General features: G+C 47.3%; 1 protein-coding gene across 1 annotated transcript in view; it reads right to left on the bottom strand.

The window, feature by feature from the left end:
• Nucleotides 1-11,124, bottom strand: part of GALNT13 (polypeptide N-acetylgalactosaminyltransferase 13) — a 93,299-nt gene extending 82,175 nt beyond the window's left edge. Inside the window, exon 1 of the mRNA XM_068407408.1 lies at nucleotides 11,040-11,124. The gene's annotated coding sequence lies outside the window, so the exon portion shown is untranslated. The remainder of the gene's footprint in view (nucleotides 1-11,039) is intronic.
• Nucleotides 11,125-14,779: the final 3,655 nt, after the last annotated feature.

The raw sequence follows: 14,779 nt of genomic DNA, 5'->3' as shown, positions 1-14,779 counted from the left end.
TGGACTCGATGATCTCCAGAGGTCCAACCCCTCACATTCTCTGATCAGCTCAGCCCTTCCTCTGGGCATACATGGAACCAGGTGGAAACCAGAACCAGATACCATCTGTAACCATTCAGGCACTGCTCAGTCTAAACTGCTCCCACACAGGCCTGAGAGCTCCCAGGCTCCACCTAACCTCACTACAAACAATTACCAAATTAGCTTATATTTCAATTAAGGATTATTTGAACAAATAAGCCAAAATCCATGCATATTGAATCCCAAATGGATACACGTCCATCACCAAGACAGGCTAATTGACCATTTTTCTACAATCAAGTGGCTGAGTTGAATTTGAAAAAATATCGTTCCAGATAGAATGATTTTTTAATAAAATTAAGGTTTATAATTGGGAATTCAATTTTTTTCCACGTACCTCTGTTTCAAGGTGGAAGTATCTCCCCTCTCCCTTTCTTCCCCTTCCCTGAATCTCATATTTGCACAAAAATTTCACAGTCATTTTGACTAGCCGAGGTAGCATTTTTCAGCAAGTATTTGGAAACAAAAAAGCTAGGGCTGGGCAAATAGGAGCAATGTTCTCCTTCTCCAATCTGAGATAACATAGAACACAGAAGAAAGATACTTCATCAAGGTCCAGAACACCTGACACTGATCTCAGGCCACTTCTGCCAAAACCTCCATGTTCCTCTCAATACACTCATGGATTTTGAATGCTTTTCAGTCCCCATAAATGCTTCATGTCACGATTCCTTAAGAGACTGTTTAATGACTACGTCTTAAAAATATATCAAATGCAAAAGGTTTACACCAAGAACTAGATACAACAGCTGCTAACCCAGAACTTCCTTCTGCCCAGGGAGGTGGCGGAGTCACCATCTCTGGAGGGGTTTAAGAAAAGCCTGGACATGGCACTTAGTGCTCTGGTCTAGTTGCCATGGTGGTGTCAGGGCAATGGTTAGACTCGATGAGCCCAGAGGGCTCTTCCAACCTCATTGATTGTGTGATTCTGTGAAAAACCAAACAGCAGCATGCCTTTGGCTGCCTTTCCAAGATTTCATAGCAGTAAATAAGAAACTAAAGCAAAGACTTGTGGCCATAATAAGAAACGTGCTCAACATTTCTCCACCTTCCTCCCAAGTGCAGACACCCTTGTGCACCTGCAGCCCAAGCCACTCATGTTGGAAAGCTTCGTTTGAACGTGTACTGCTCAACTCCTACCACACAAGGAAAACATGAGTGCTACCTGAGGACCACTGAAAGTTCAAGCACTTAAAAAAACCCAAACAAAACAAAAGACCCCACAAAGAGCCAGAATTGGGGAGCACAAGGTGACTCCCAAAGCACACGCGCATTATGACCCTGCCACCCGCCTTCTCCCGCAAGACGTGGGCGTTCCAACACCCTCACCACCCAGCCCTTCCACCAACACACCCAGCCAGGGCTCTGCCACTCTCCCACTTCTTCCCACCCTTCCCTAAGTCCCCCTCCCAGTCTCCTCTGTCCTCAGCTCTCCCACCACGGAGAGAAAAGCAAACTTCTCATCAGGTGTCTCCTCCTCCTCTCATTTCCCAAGGCCCATGACCAGTTTTTAATGTTTCCTCCTTCAGCTATTTCCGATGCCCAGACAGCACCCTCAGTGCTCTTCTCCACCCTTTTTCCCTGCACCCCCAGCCTCCTTTTCCAAGAAGTTGATTCTCTCTTTGCCTCCACATACTGGTCTCTCTCCAAGGGCCAGGCTCCTCTGCTCAGCTCAGTCTCTTCCCTCCCAGCCTGGCTCTCCTCCTGCCTCTGCTCAAATAGAATCATAGAACGGTTTGGGTTGGAAGGGACCTTAAAGACCATCCAGTTCCAACCCCCTGCCACGGGCAGGGACACCTTCCACCAGACCAGGTTGATGGGCTCCTTCCACCTGACCACAGCCCAGAGCAACACCAGCCAAGGACATTCGGCAGGCACTGCTGGCAGGTGGGACGCAAGGAACCCCTCAACACAAACACCATCTCCAGCCATTCCACCTATTCTTATAGCCTAACACCCCTCCTCCAGACCTCAGAAGAGATGAAGCTTCTCCAGGAACAGGGGTTTTAACTAAAACACAGAGCAACAAGGTTTTCAGGAGGAAAAGGAAGGTAAATGGAGTCACCATCTCTGAAGGGGTTTAAGAAAAGCCTGGACATGGCACTTAGCGCCATGGTCTAGTTGCCATGGTGGTGTCAGGGCAATGGTTAGACTTGATGATCCCAGAGGTCTCTTCCAACCTGGTTGATTCTGATTCTGTAAATACGCTGGAGTTCTGAGCTACCACTTCTCGGAATAAAGCTAATTTAAAAACAGTCTGTAGCAGCAATAAAGCAAGGCAAATTCCTGCCCCCAAAAAAACCTGCAGTTTGGCAGTGTTATAAGCAATAAAAACATGGTTTTGTAACAGAAAACAGAATGCAGATTTAGAAGTCATCTGCACTGCCAGCTTTTCCTAAAACTGCCACAATAAAATGCTGTGGTAAGAGAAGTTACGGAGGTTGCAGGATTGAATAGAGCTGCAAAACCTTGACTTGCCTTTCTCATGTACTAAAAAAAAATCCCCCCTCTGCAGAGCCCGCTTTCACCGAGAGCACAGAGCAGATCAGATGTGGTAAAACAAGGCAGTTGTTCAGTATTTATTTCTGTAACTCACCACACGGCCCCCTGCCCTTTTTATTTCATACCAGCCAAGCCACGCAGAGAATGAACTGTATTTAATTATCTCAGGGGCTCAAAGCCACAGCATTCATCACTCCCCTACCCAGTCACCTCCAAAGCTTTTAATTCACTTTCACAATATCTCTTGTGAGATTAAAAAAATATTATCCCTTCTGTAGAAAGAATGGCAGCACAGCCTGAGGCCAAGACTTTGAAAAGCCTTCACCAGTTCTGCTCCCCTGGTGATTGCTCCTGGAGTCACACCCTTGGAAGTCTGATGTGGAGCCCACGTTAGTGCATGGACTCAACAAAAGGCCCAATTCTCGAAGCAGAAAGAGTGGCCTGTTAAGTGCTAAGCATCAGCTTCATGTCCTGTGACTTATCAGACTGTAAATATTAAAACAGCAAATACGCTGCACGTTAAAATTCCATCTAAGGCGTCAACTGAAAGCACATCCTTGAACGGCCCCTTAATCTGTTGCCACTCTAAGACTCAATATGAATTAAGTGTCCTAAACCTTGAGCAAGACAGAAGCAAACTGCTTACAAAAGTTCACAGAATCACTCAGGTTGGAAGAGCCCTCTGGGATCATCGAGTCCAACCATTGCCCTGACACCACCATGGCAACTAGACCAGGGCACTAAGTGCCATGGCCAGGCTTTTCTTCAACCCCTCCAGAGATGGTGACTCCACCACCTCCCTGGGCAGCCCCTTCCAATGGCTAATGACCCTTGCTGAGAAGAAATGCTTCCTAATGGCCAACCTGAACCTCCCCTGGCCAAGCTTGAGGCTGTGTCCTCTTGTCCTGTCGCTGGTTGCCTGGGAGAAGAGGCTGACTCCCACTCCACTAGCTCCTGCAAAGAAAATCAGAATTGCCTGATTCACCACTCAGCACTTTTACTCATTTAATATAGAGGCACAGTTAGAGGCCCAGAGTCCATCTACATCCTAGAACGGTGATTACATCCCCCAAACTCATATCAAAACTACTCTGACCTCAATCTGATCTCCCAAACCTGTGAGACTGCAACCTGTGCAAAGCAGCTTGTGTTCACCACCTACACTCCTAGGAACACCAAAACCAACCAACGATGTCTAGATGCTTAGATAGAAAGGATACAAACTGCGAATTATTATTATGAAAGTAAAAAACAGTCAGTTTCTCATGGAATGAAATCAAGACTAGAGCTGAATATCATTTTTCAAGTCAACGTTGATCCTAACGTAGCCGTAAAAGCTTAACGAAGTGCCTACAGGAGCTAGGGCCGACAAAAACGCAGCTTAATCTACCACGCATTATATGAACAGGCACAGGATGCGAAGAGGAATGCTACACCTCCTCCCTTTGCCAGATGTGGCCACATCTGCACGCAGGCAGAGCGCGGTGGTGCAGCATCAGGCAGCGGTTGCCTAGCAACCGGGGGGGCTGCTCCCCTGGGTCCCAGGCTCTGCCCAAAGCCCCCGCGCTGCTCCCTGCTTTCCCATCCCTCCCCAGACGCAGCACCAGTAACTCAGAGCATCATTTGGGTGGGAAGGGCCTGTTAAAGGCCACCTACTCCACCCCCCTGCAGCGACAGGGACACCTTCAACCAGGCCAGGCTGCTCAGAGCCCCGCTCACACCAGCCTGGCTTTCCAGACCCTAGGGAGGTTTAGGGCTTGCTCTCAGGGAGGGGAAGGGATTAGTTTCCTCTGCTGCTGGGTGGTTCCCAGCTCCTCCAGCCTCCCCCGAGCCCAGCCCACAGCGCCTGACAGCGACGTGGGACCTGCTGGCAGCGGAGGGGACGCACTGGGCAGCACCAAGAGGGATAACGCAACACCCAGGAATCCCGCCGGCACCCCACAGGAGAAGGGCTGCTTCTGCCTCCGGCTCAGGACACACTTGGACAACCTTTGCTATATGCTAGAAGAGCTGTAACCGACAGCATGATGAAGAGAGCAGCCCTGAGGAGAAGGACTTGGGGGTGATGGGTGACGAGAAGCTCACCGTGAGCCGGCAACGTGCGCTGGCAGCCCAGAAAGCCACCCGTGTCCTGGGCTGCATCCCCAGCAGCGTGGCCAGCAGGGCGAGGGAGGGGATTCTGCCCCTCTGCCCCGCTCTCGGGAGACCCCCCCCTGCAGTGCTGCGTCCAGCTCTGGGGCCCAACAGAAGAAGGACACGGAGCTGTTGGAGCGAGTCCAGAGGAGGCCACAGAGATGCTCAGAGGGCTGGAGCCCCTCTGCTCTGGAGACAGGCTGAGAGAGTTGGGGCTGTTCAGCCTGGAGAAGAGAAGGCTCCAGGGAGACCTTCTAGCACCTTCCAGTACCTGAAGGGGCTACAGGAAAGCGGGAGAGGGGCTTTTTACGAGGGCAAGGAGTGACAGGACGAGGGGGAACAGTTTTAAACTGAAAGAGGGGAGATTGAGATGAGATCTGAGGAAGAAATTCTTTGCTGTGAGGTGGTGAGACCCTGGCCCAGGTTGCCCAGAGAAGCTGTGGCTGCCCCCTCCCTGGCAGTGTTCAAGGCCAGGTTAGATGGGGCTTGGAGCAACCTGGTCTGGTGGAAGGTATCCCTGCCCGTGGCAGGGGGCTGGAACTGAATGGTCTTTAAGGTCCCTTCCAACCCAAACCACTCTGTGATTCTATGAACAGGACGATGCCAGCAGTAAAGGAACAGAAAACACAGCACAACCCGCCCCAGCGACACCTGCACTGCCACCACGGCGCCTCGCCTGCTCAGAGGGCACGGGATGGAGCTGTGTCTCCAAAGCACACCACGGTTCTTACCGCAGTGAAGTCGCACACGCCATGGGTGCAATGCTTCACCGCTGAAAAGCAGACTCAGAAACGCCTGCTCCTGATAACCCGTTAGTCATAGGGGTGTCTTAGAGTGTAGATTTGATCACATCTCTCCGTACACAGCTGCACATTTCCACAGACACCATTTCCCCAGACACCTCTGCACAGCACCGAACTAACCAGAACTCCTCCTCCTCCTCTCTTCCTTTGCATCCCTCTAAACTAGCAGTATTGGGGGGGAAAAAATACACTTGAGGGGGGCAGAAAACTGCCCTGTTTGACCTTTTGGGGCACATATCCATTCCTGTGCACAGCCTTCAGATGGCAGGCGCACAGAAACATGAGTAAGTGGATGGCGTTACACCACGGCTATGACTCCACTGGTAATTTCCTGCCTTTTCATTATTTCACTGAGGCATCTCGTTGCCTCAGTGCACGCTGCGTTTCCTAGCGAAGCTGTTATTTGTCACACAGACCATTCTTTTAACGTATGCAACTTAACACCTCAGCCAGCACTGAAATCTATCCCGTTTGACATCTCTATACGTTAGCGAGCATCTCAATTCACAGCCTTTCAAGGGTTCCTCTCGTACGTGCTTGAAAGAATTTAGGCTAAAGGCAAAGAAATAGAACCCGCAGGATGGCCATAGATATGATACTGACCACGAGAGAACTGTGTATGAGAATACCAGATGTTTCTATGAACAAGTTAATTCAGACATATTAAATTACTGCTGTTGACAGATCCTTGTTGTAACGCAACATTCGACACTCAAGTGACATATCCTTGTTATAGGGGAGGTTCAGGTTGGACATGAGGAAGCATTTCTTCTCAGCAAGGGTCATTAGCCATTGGAAGGGGCTGCCCAGGGAGGTGGTGGAGTCCCCATCTCTGGAGGGGTTTAAGAAAAGGCTGGACATGGCACTTAGTGCCCTGGTCTAGTTGCCATGGTGGTGTCAGGGCCATGGTTGGACTCGATGATCCCAGAGGGCTCTTCCAACCTGGTTGATTCTGTGATTTGACACTCAAGTGACACACATACTAATGAACACTGAGCTTGTGACAGTAGCAGAATACTTAATTTTTAAAACATGAATGTAACTCAGTAGTAAAAGCGTCCATAAAGTAGTGTTGCAACCTTTCAGAGCTGATCTATAGCATACATCTGCTCTGCCAGAGCCATCTGGATCCAACCTCTGCAGAAGATGGGTAGGTCAGCTGAAGAGTAACCAGAAAGAAGTTTGCTGGCAGAAATTCCCAAGCAGAAATAAGAGCGATCACAACTGTCTTTTTCACACCTAAGGGAGGCAGAGCAGAGCTCAGCTCATCTCAAACCTCCAGCCTTCACCTCTAACAAATCAAAGGGTGAACGTGACTGTTTCTCGTAGCTTTCCTGTGATTCACTGAAGCTGCAGGAGCAAAAACAGACAGCAAGAATATTTAAGCGCCGGTCACAGAAAGATTTGGCATTATTATTTTTGCCAGTCTCTGCTGCAGAATCAGAGTCCAAGGCAGGCAGTACTGCACCGAATGGCAATTAGCCAGCGTGAACTGACAAAACTCTGTTAAAACCCAACTGCACCTTTGCAGACCAGCCCCGTGGTATCGTGGAAGAGGATCTAACGAGCTGAAATCCACTGCTTAAGCTTTGAGTAAACTGTGCTACATCGCATTATAAATTAATCAGAGTTGCTATGAGAGTAGTTATTAAAAAACTGAAGAGGCAAGCTTGCTTTAAAAACTGTTAAGGTTTGCAACCCTATCATTCTAAGGCATACCTTAATTTAAAAATAAATATATTTAAAATATATTTTGCCTATTGACCTAACCAAACCTTAATATATACTCTCCAAAAACCATGAATCATCATTTAATACCACAAGCAGTTTATTAATTCATGCACAGCTATCTGACAGTTCTAGCATTATAAGTTCTTCAATCTCCAAGATCAATACAGGAAGGTTTTTCACATTCAGTAAGAAGGAAAAAAAAAAAAAAGAAAAAATAATCAGGGACCTCTAGTTAGAGCGATCCAGCGTTGTGTTTTCAGAATTTGTTTCTCCCCCTCTCTCCTTCCCTGAAATAGGCTGCTTGACATTTAAAAATAGACCTATTCTTCATTTTAAAATGCATTTCCATGACTCAGAAATTAAAGTGGAAAAGACTTATTAATTCCTCTAACCAAACTTCTCTGTAATAAAAGCCTACCCCTTATTTTGTGTTGCTTTGTTCAGACTACCAGTTTCTCCCAGGATCGATACCTCAAAGCACCACATCCCCAATACCCAGACAAGAAGAGCTTTTTGTGTTCAGAGTCACCTCACCACAAACGACTTCACCTGCAAATGATGTCAAATTTGTGAGGAATTCATCTGGGTTTACTCCCTTCTTTAAGCCCATCCCTTCAGATACCAATCTTGTACTAAACAGGCTGTTTCTACCAATGTGTTGGCGCAAAGCACTAAAAACATAAAGCCAACTGAAAAAAAAAAGCCAACCCTCAAAGAATATGGGGCATAAACTCAATACCCAAATATCAGAAGACAATCCCAGGTGCTATAAGGCATTGGAAGTTCACAGAAGAAACGCAAAGTTCTCCTCTCACTCCTTTTTTCCACATTCTTTCCCCAAAGCACAGCCCATGTAGTAACAGATATAAACAAATCAGAGGATTATGGTCACCAACCTCACAGGTTTCTCCTTGCCTTGACAGTCAGACCTGGTATCTCCCCTCTCTAACCTACACTGCCCACCCCACCAGGCGACAGGCAGGTATCCCCTTGCAAGCTGCTGCACAACCTCATCACAGCTAATTAGCAGACGAATCTGACTATATTTATTCTGGTTTCAGGTGGTGGGTGCTCTCCCACACACCAGTGAAACTAAAAAGCAACAAGTACTTGAGTGGTATTGAGAACTTGACAGATACCATCCAGGGCCAGTTTTGTAGCTCTTCAAACCAGAGCAAAATGCTGGACCAAGTCAGGCAGTGATGCAGCGACCAGGGATAACGCTATGGAACAAGTATCCGAGGAAGAACACAGCCCAAGCAGCTGTAGCCATGTACCAGAGGATTTCCCCATGAACCTCTGACAGTCTCCTATAGTCATGAGTAGTCACCACCTCAAACCTGAAGATCAGTCGAGCAAACAGCGACCGTAAGGCATTCCTGCTGACAGGAGCTGGGAGGATGTACCCACCAGGGAACACCTGCAGCAATGGAAAACATGTGTTTCACCTACTTGGTGAAGAGAAGCACTTGTTGGTTCTTTTTTCTACATACCAAGGCCAAAGGAACTCATTGGTGACGCTGGGAAATCAGAACTCCCTCACTTCTTCCAATCCAACAGAACAAGAGTCTTGAAAAAAAGCAGTTTGGGAACACTAAGAAGGCCACTTTTGCCAACCAATAAGTTGTCACACCCTACTTACTCTAACTTAGAACTGACCATCACAGAAGTAGTATATTATGCACTGCCCATCCTTCTTTTTTAAACTCATCTCAGAGTTTTTGACAAAAGCAGGTTTGTTAAAAGTGCACAGCTCTCACTAGACTGGATTTAAAAAAGAACAAACCATATTGTCCTACACTCATAAAAGTGATGTACAGCCACATGGAACTCAGTTCTCCCATATTTTCAGCAAAAATATTCTCTTGAATTCACCTGTTAAGGTACAAAACCACACTAGAATTGTGTCTTACATAGAAAAATATTACAAGGTTTCCTAGTTCCTTACTTCCAAACAATTCTGCATTTCTTCTTTGGCCTTAATTTTTCTGTCATCTGACAGCGGGGTTAGTTAGTCCTGTACTGTATTTTGCCTGAACCCAAAACAACTGCCCTTAATATTACAAGGAAAGTAACACGACCCGATTTTGCACATTCCCAAATATAAAATGGTCACAAGCTTTTGCTATGGTTGAAAAAGAATGTTTTTCACAGCTTATTCTCTCATAGTAATAGAGTTTTGGGGGGTATGGATGGTGGGAACAGCTATTCCATCTCTCCTCTTCATAAACATTCAGGAAGAACCATGTTTTTTTCCAGGGTAGGCAGGTGTTAACAGACATAAATCCCAGAACCGTGTAAGCTTACATCCTTCCCTTCAGTCTTCATTTGTGCCCAAAAGGCACAGTTGTTTACACTGGTATTTTCTTAAAGCTCATCCGCAGTCAAACAGGAGACTGCCAGTCTGGCTTTCCACCCTGTTCTACCAGCATCAGCATCTCCTGAGAGCACACACTCATCCTGGGGAACTTGCAAACACTGATCACTCACGTACGACACAGAGATGGGAAGATACAGGACACGCTTTGCTCCTCAGAATACTGCTTCAGCGAAGAAATCCCTTCTAAACCTCAAAAAACTAACCCCAGGGGAATCCAAATTTATGCCATGTTACACACACTCAGTTTAATGCCACCCAAAACCACTTTTTATAAACAAGAAAAAAAAAAACGTAAAGCCTAGCTAAAAAAAACCATCAGAAGATAAAGCACTACTTTTCCAGTGATATTAGGTTTTTTAACTGTCCTCATTAGCCTTAGCACCTTTGCATGGTTTTACTGATGAATGCAGATCATCAAGATCACCGGGAATCAGATGTGCTATCAAGCAAGGGCACAACAGTAGGAAAATCTTTAAAAAAAAACCTAAATAAAGACTACCTGAAGAAAAAATACTAGCTTTAAGGCCTCATCTCTGTCCTCAAAGCCCAGTAGCCATCAATCAGTTAAAATAATCTTTGCCTCTTACTTTCCTCGACATAATTCTGAGCATGTTTTAATCTCTCAATCTTTTCTCTCACCATTTCCAGTCACTCAGGAGCACCCAAATATTCAGCCCATTCTCATTTTGCAACAAAGAGGAAATAACAGCAGCTCTAGCAGTTATTTTTTTCTTTACTATGTCAGATTGATAAAATTTCCTATCAAAAACTGTACAATAAACTGTATTTTCTGTTAGCTCCGAAGAAGTTTTTACCCAATTCTTGGGAAAACAGTTGCCATCCTAACTTTATAATATTCTGAAGAAATACCCTAGCTTCACAACAGCTGTGCCAAGCCTCATTTACACCGGGGTTTGTTTACACTCACACGAAATAAGTGGCCAGTAACATCCTCCAGCGTTTCGCCCTGCCAGCTCGGTGCTCAGACAGCGTTGGGAAACACGGCAAGAAAAAGCTCGTGGGCTTCCAGAGAGCTCGAAATTCACAGCCCAAACCGTTATTCCAGCTCCACCGTAAATATACTCTAACTTAGCCTTCCAGTGCCACTTACCTCTCCCCCTGCAACCTCAAAAAGCGGAGATAATTAGTTCATTAAGGAGAAAACCGCATGCCAGGGCTCGGATGGAACCACAGTTTGTCATACACCGCTGTCTAGTGCTTCAGGTCAGGCTTATCCCTGCTTAAAAACCTCTCCGCCACGTTAAACGCGGCTGGGGGAAAGGCAGCGGGATAAGGACAGCTTCATCCCCGAGGCGCCTCGCCCAGCGCTCCGCTCGCCCCGGACCCGCGGCGCTGAGCGCGGCGGCCGCCCCCCGGCCCCGGCAGCCCCCCGGCCGCCCCCCGCTCACCTGCGGCGGGACGCCGAGCCCCACAGCGGCGGCCCCGCGCTCAGCAGCGCCGCCGCCGCCCTCCTCCTCCTCATGGCCGCCGAGGCGCGGCGGGACAGAGGCCGCAGGGCGCGGCCGGGGGTCGGCTCCGCGCCGCTGCCTCGGCGGGTCGGTGGCCGCGCCTCAGCCGCCGCCTCTCCTCCAGCGCGCCGCCCAATGGCTGCGGCGGCGCGGGCAGCGCCCGGCTCCCGCGATACTTGGGGCTCGGCCCGGCGGAGCGGGGACGCGGCGAGGGGGGTGTCCCCGCAGCGGGCGCCGAGCGGGAGGGGCGGGCAGGTGCGGGGGGGCGGCTCCTCGTCGCCTGACGGGGGAGGCGGGAAGCGGCGCTGAGGGGAGCGCGCGGTGCCGCCATGTCCCCGCCGTGAGTGATTGTTGAAATGTGCCCCGAAGCGGGTGTATTTCACCGTTCTTCAAGTAAAATTCAGAGGAAACTTCTGCTGCCTCTCCCAAAGAGTCTTTACAGACTCCCAGCCTGGTTGGGGCTGGAAGGCACCTCTGGACATCATCAACTCCAACCCTGGCCAAAGCAGGGTCACCCAGAGCACGTTGCACAGGGTCATGTCCAGGCAGGTTTTGAATATCTCCAGAGAAGGAGACTCCCCCCCTCCCTGGGCAGCCTGTGCCAGGGCTCTGCCACCCTCACAGTAAAGAAGTTCCTCCTCGTATTCAGATGGAACTTCCCATGTTTCAGCTTGTGCCCGTTGCCCCTTGTCCTGTCACTGGGCACCACTGAGAAGAGTCTGGTCCCCTCCTCTTGACACCCACCCCTAAGTGTTGATAAGATCCCCCCTCAGTCTGCTCTTCTCCAGCTGAACAGCCCCAGCTCCCTCAGCCTCTCCTCGTAGCAGAGATGCTCCAGCCCTCTGACCATCCCCATACCCCTCCGCTGGACTCTCTCCAGCAGTTCCTTATCTTTCTTGAACTGGGGGGCCCAGAACTTTACGTCCTAGCAGAGGCGTGCTCGCATGTACATACAGTTAGGAGGTTTTTTCCAAATCATCACCCACAGATCTTAGAGGCCCTAGCGCTCGTATCAAACGTGGCAGGACATTTTCAGCGTTGGCTGAAATTGTATTACTTTTTGTGAGGGAAACCTCACTCATTGGAAAAGGAAAGCAAAACAAAAAGGCTGTCTATCCTGTTTACATGACCAGCCGGGTAAGGATTGCACAGACCTTAACTTTTTTCTCAGTGGGTAGTGGCTAAAAGGGCTGGGAAGTTTTGTATTTTCACACAGCGTGTTGGTGTCAGTGTGCTCCTTTCCCCTCTTCCTGAAGCTGTGTGTGACCAGACTTGGCAGCACTGAAGCGAAGTGAGAAAGTCCTGACTTATTTTATTGTCAGTTGAATAATATCTTTTTTGAGACTGAAGACTAACTGCATAAAGTAACTGCTTTGATATAAGGATGAGAAACCTCTTGGCACTTTGTATTTCTTGTTACCCTTAATGAAATAATTAATAAAAGCATTTTCCACTATGCTGCAAAATAACGTAAATAATTTGATGGCCTTTGTTTCTCTTCTCAAAACGTACCAAAAGATTTCTCAGACTTTTTTACCATCTCTTTGGGGTACAAAGTCTGTTCAGTGTATATGATTTAAAGCCTGTAAAGTAGTAAATGATTCCTGAGGTAGACTCAATATGAGCAAAGCAGAGAACTCAGGAGTGCAAGACTGGAAATCCAGTTAGTGCTTCGCTGAGAAAAAGCAAGTCGATGTCTCTGCATTGCAGCTTTCTTATCTCCAACCTTGCACGGGTGCTGGAAGCATTAATTGCTTCCTGTAAAGTATGTTAAGATGCAGAAATGGCTTTTGCCTGTATAAGTGCAAAGTATTCTTTCTCTGTTCATCTTTAATACTAATAGTAGCGTGGTTGTTCCAAGTAGGAAAAAGTGAACTCTCATAGTACAAGAAAATTACAATCCACAGAGTTTGGCACCCTTAGAACGATCCTCTCCCTCAAAGGTAATCAATACAAAAGAAACAGCAAAATTCAGTGTCTGCATTATTCACTCAGTCCTAAGGCCAGGTTAGATTCTGGGCAGTGCCACCTGGTTGAAAGAGTGGTGTAAAAATACTTCAGAACAGTCTTGTCTCATGGAAGGCCTTTTTTTGGCACCTGACTAGTAACCATGTACTGTCATAGAGCAGAAACGTTCACTTCTCAGTAGAGTTTTCCTTTTAGTTCATATAATAGACAACTGCTATCTTTATTCATGAAAATAACAAACCTCCAAATGTTACTAGGTTACTTACTTTCAACAAGCTCCTGACACTGCAACCGCACAAATCTTTAAACTAGTGTATAAAAGATATTTTCTGTGTCAAAAAAATTTTACACTTCATTTTTCCCGAGTTGTTCAGAACCAGATTCCTCTGTAATAGCAGTTATTTGCTGTGTGCATACCAAAGCTTCTGTCTTTGGCATTGCCTTTGTCCCAGTGTTAAAGATGTTAATGTTGAGGTGTTGGAGCGAGTCCAGAGGAGGACGACCATGCTGGTGAAGGGTCTGGAGGGTCTGACCTACGAGGAATGGCTGAGAGAGCTGGGGGTGTTTAGCCTGGAGAAGAGGAGGCTCAGAGGTGACCTTAGTGCAGTCTACAACTACCTGAAGGGAGGTTGTAGTGAAGTGGGAGTCGGCCTCTTCTCCCAGGCAACTAGCGATAGGACAAGAGGACATAGCCTCAAGCTTTGCCAAGGGAGGTTCAGGTTGGACATCAGGAAGCATTTCTTCTCAGAGTCACCATCTCTGGAGGGGTTTAAAAAAAGCCTGGACGTGGCACTTAGTGCCCTGGTCTAGTTGCCATGGTGGTGTCAGGGCAATGGTTGGACTCGATGATCCCAGAGGGCTCTTCCAACCTCATTGATTCTGGGATTCTGTGATCCTTCACAGTTCCAGATGACTTCAGTACAAGTGGTGCGCATTAAGCACCTCTGCTTCAGTCATGACAGTGGTTCTGCAGTGACCTACCTAGTTTGTCTGCTTTTATTTTCTGTTTTTCTTATCCTTTAATATATCGTGGCCAAATGATACATAAGGCCAAGGCAAGACTTCTTTCTCCAAACTTACATTAGATACCATTACATAGCATTAGTGACCTTTATAGAATAATGTATGCCTGACAATTTAAAAATCCAAAATAAAGCCACAGAGGTACAAGGATGAATAAGACATGCAAGGGTAGATGTACAAACTATACATGTATGGCTTGTGTAACAGCGTGGTGTTTGCACAAGAGCATCTGGTTTATAACTTCCCGTGGGTGGGCCCCGTGCTGGTAACCATGACGAAAGGAATCCCCTTTTTCAGGAAAAAATTCATAACAGCTAATGCATGGTGGTAAAGGGCACATAGGAGAAGAATGGACATGCTTGATGGATTGAATCAGAGGCAGTGATCTGGAGTGGATGCTTGGAAAACAGTGTAAGAAATAGCGAAAATATAAAATAATTCTTCTCTCAGCAATCTGTGTTTCCAGCAATTAGCAGTGTGGAGTTTCCAGTGTGGGGGCTGCGTTCAGACCATCGCATTTAACATCTATTTATAGATCTTCTATGAATTTCTCTTAATGTGTATTTTAATCTGCTTTGACTTGTGGTTTCAACAACAGCTTGAGCCGTAGAGTTCCAAGATTAATTACGCATTTTGTATAAAAGCACCTCAACTTCACCACGTTAGCTGTATACTTGCTGCTTGATATT

The sequence above is a fragment of the Nyctibius grandis genome, chromosome 9, assembly GCF_013368605.1.
Source record: "Nyctibius grandis isolate bNycGra1 chromosome 9, bNycGra1.pri, whole genome shotgun sequence".
NCBI classification, from domain to species: domain Eukaryota; kingdom Metazoa; phylum Chordata; class Aves; order Nyctibiiformes; family Nyctibiidae; genus Nyctibius; species Nyctibius grandis.
Note: the sequence above shows the minus strand (reverse complement) of the source record. Positions and strands in the feature narration are given on the sequence as shown.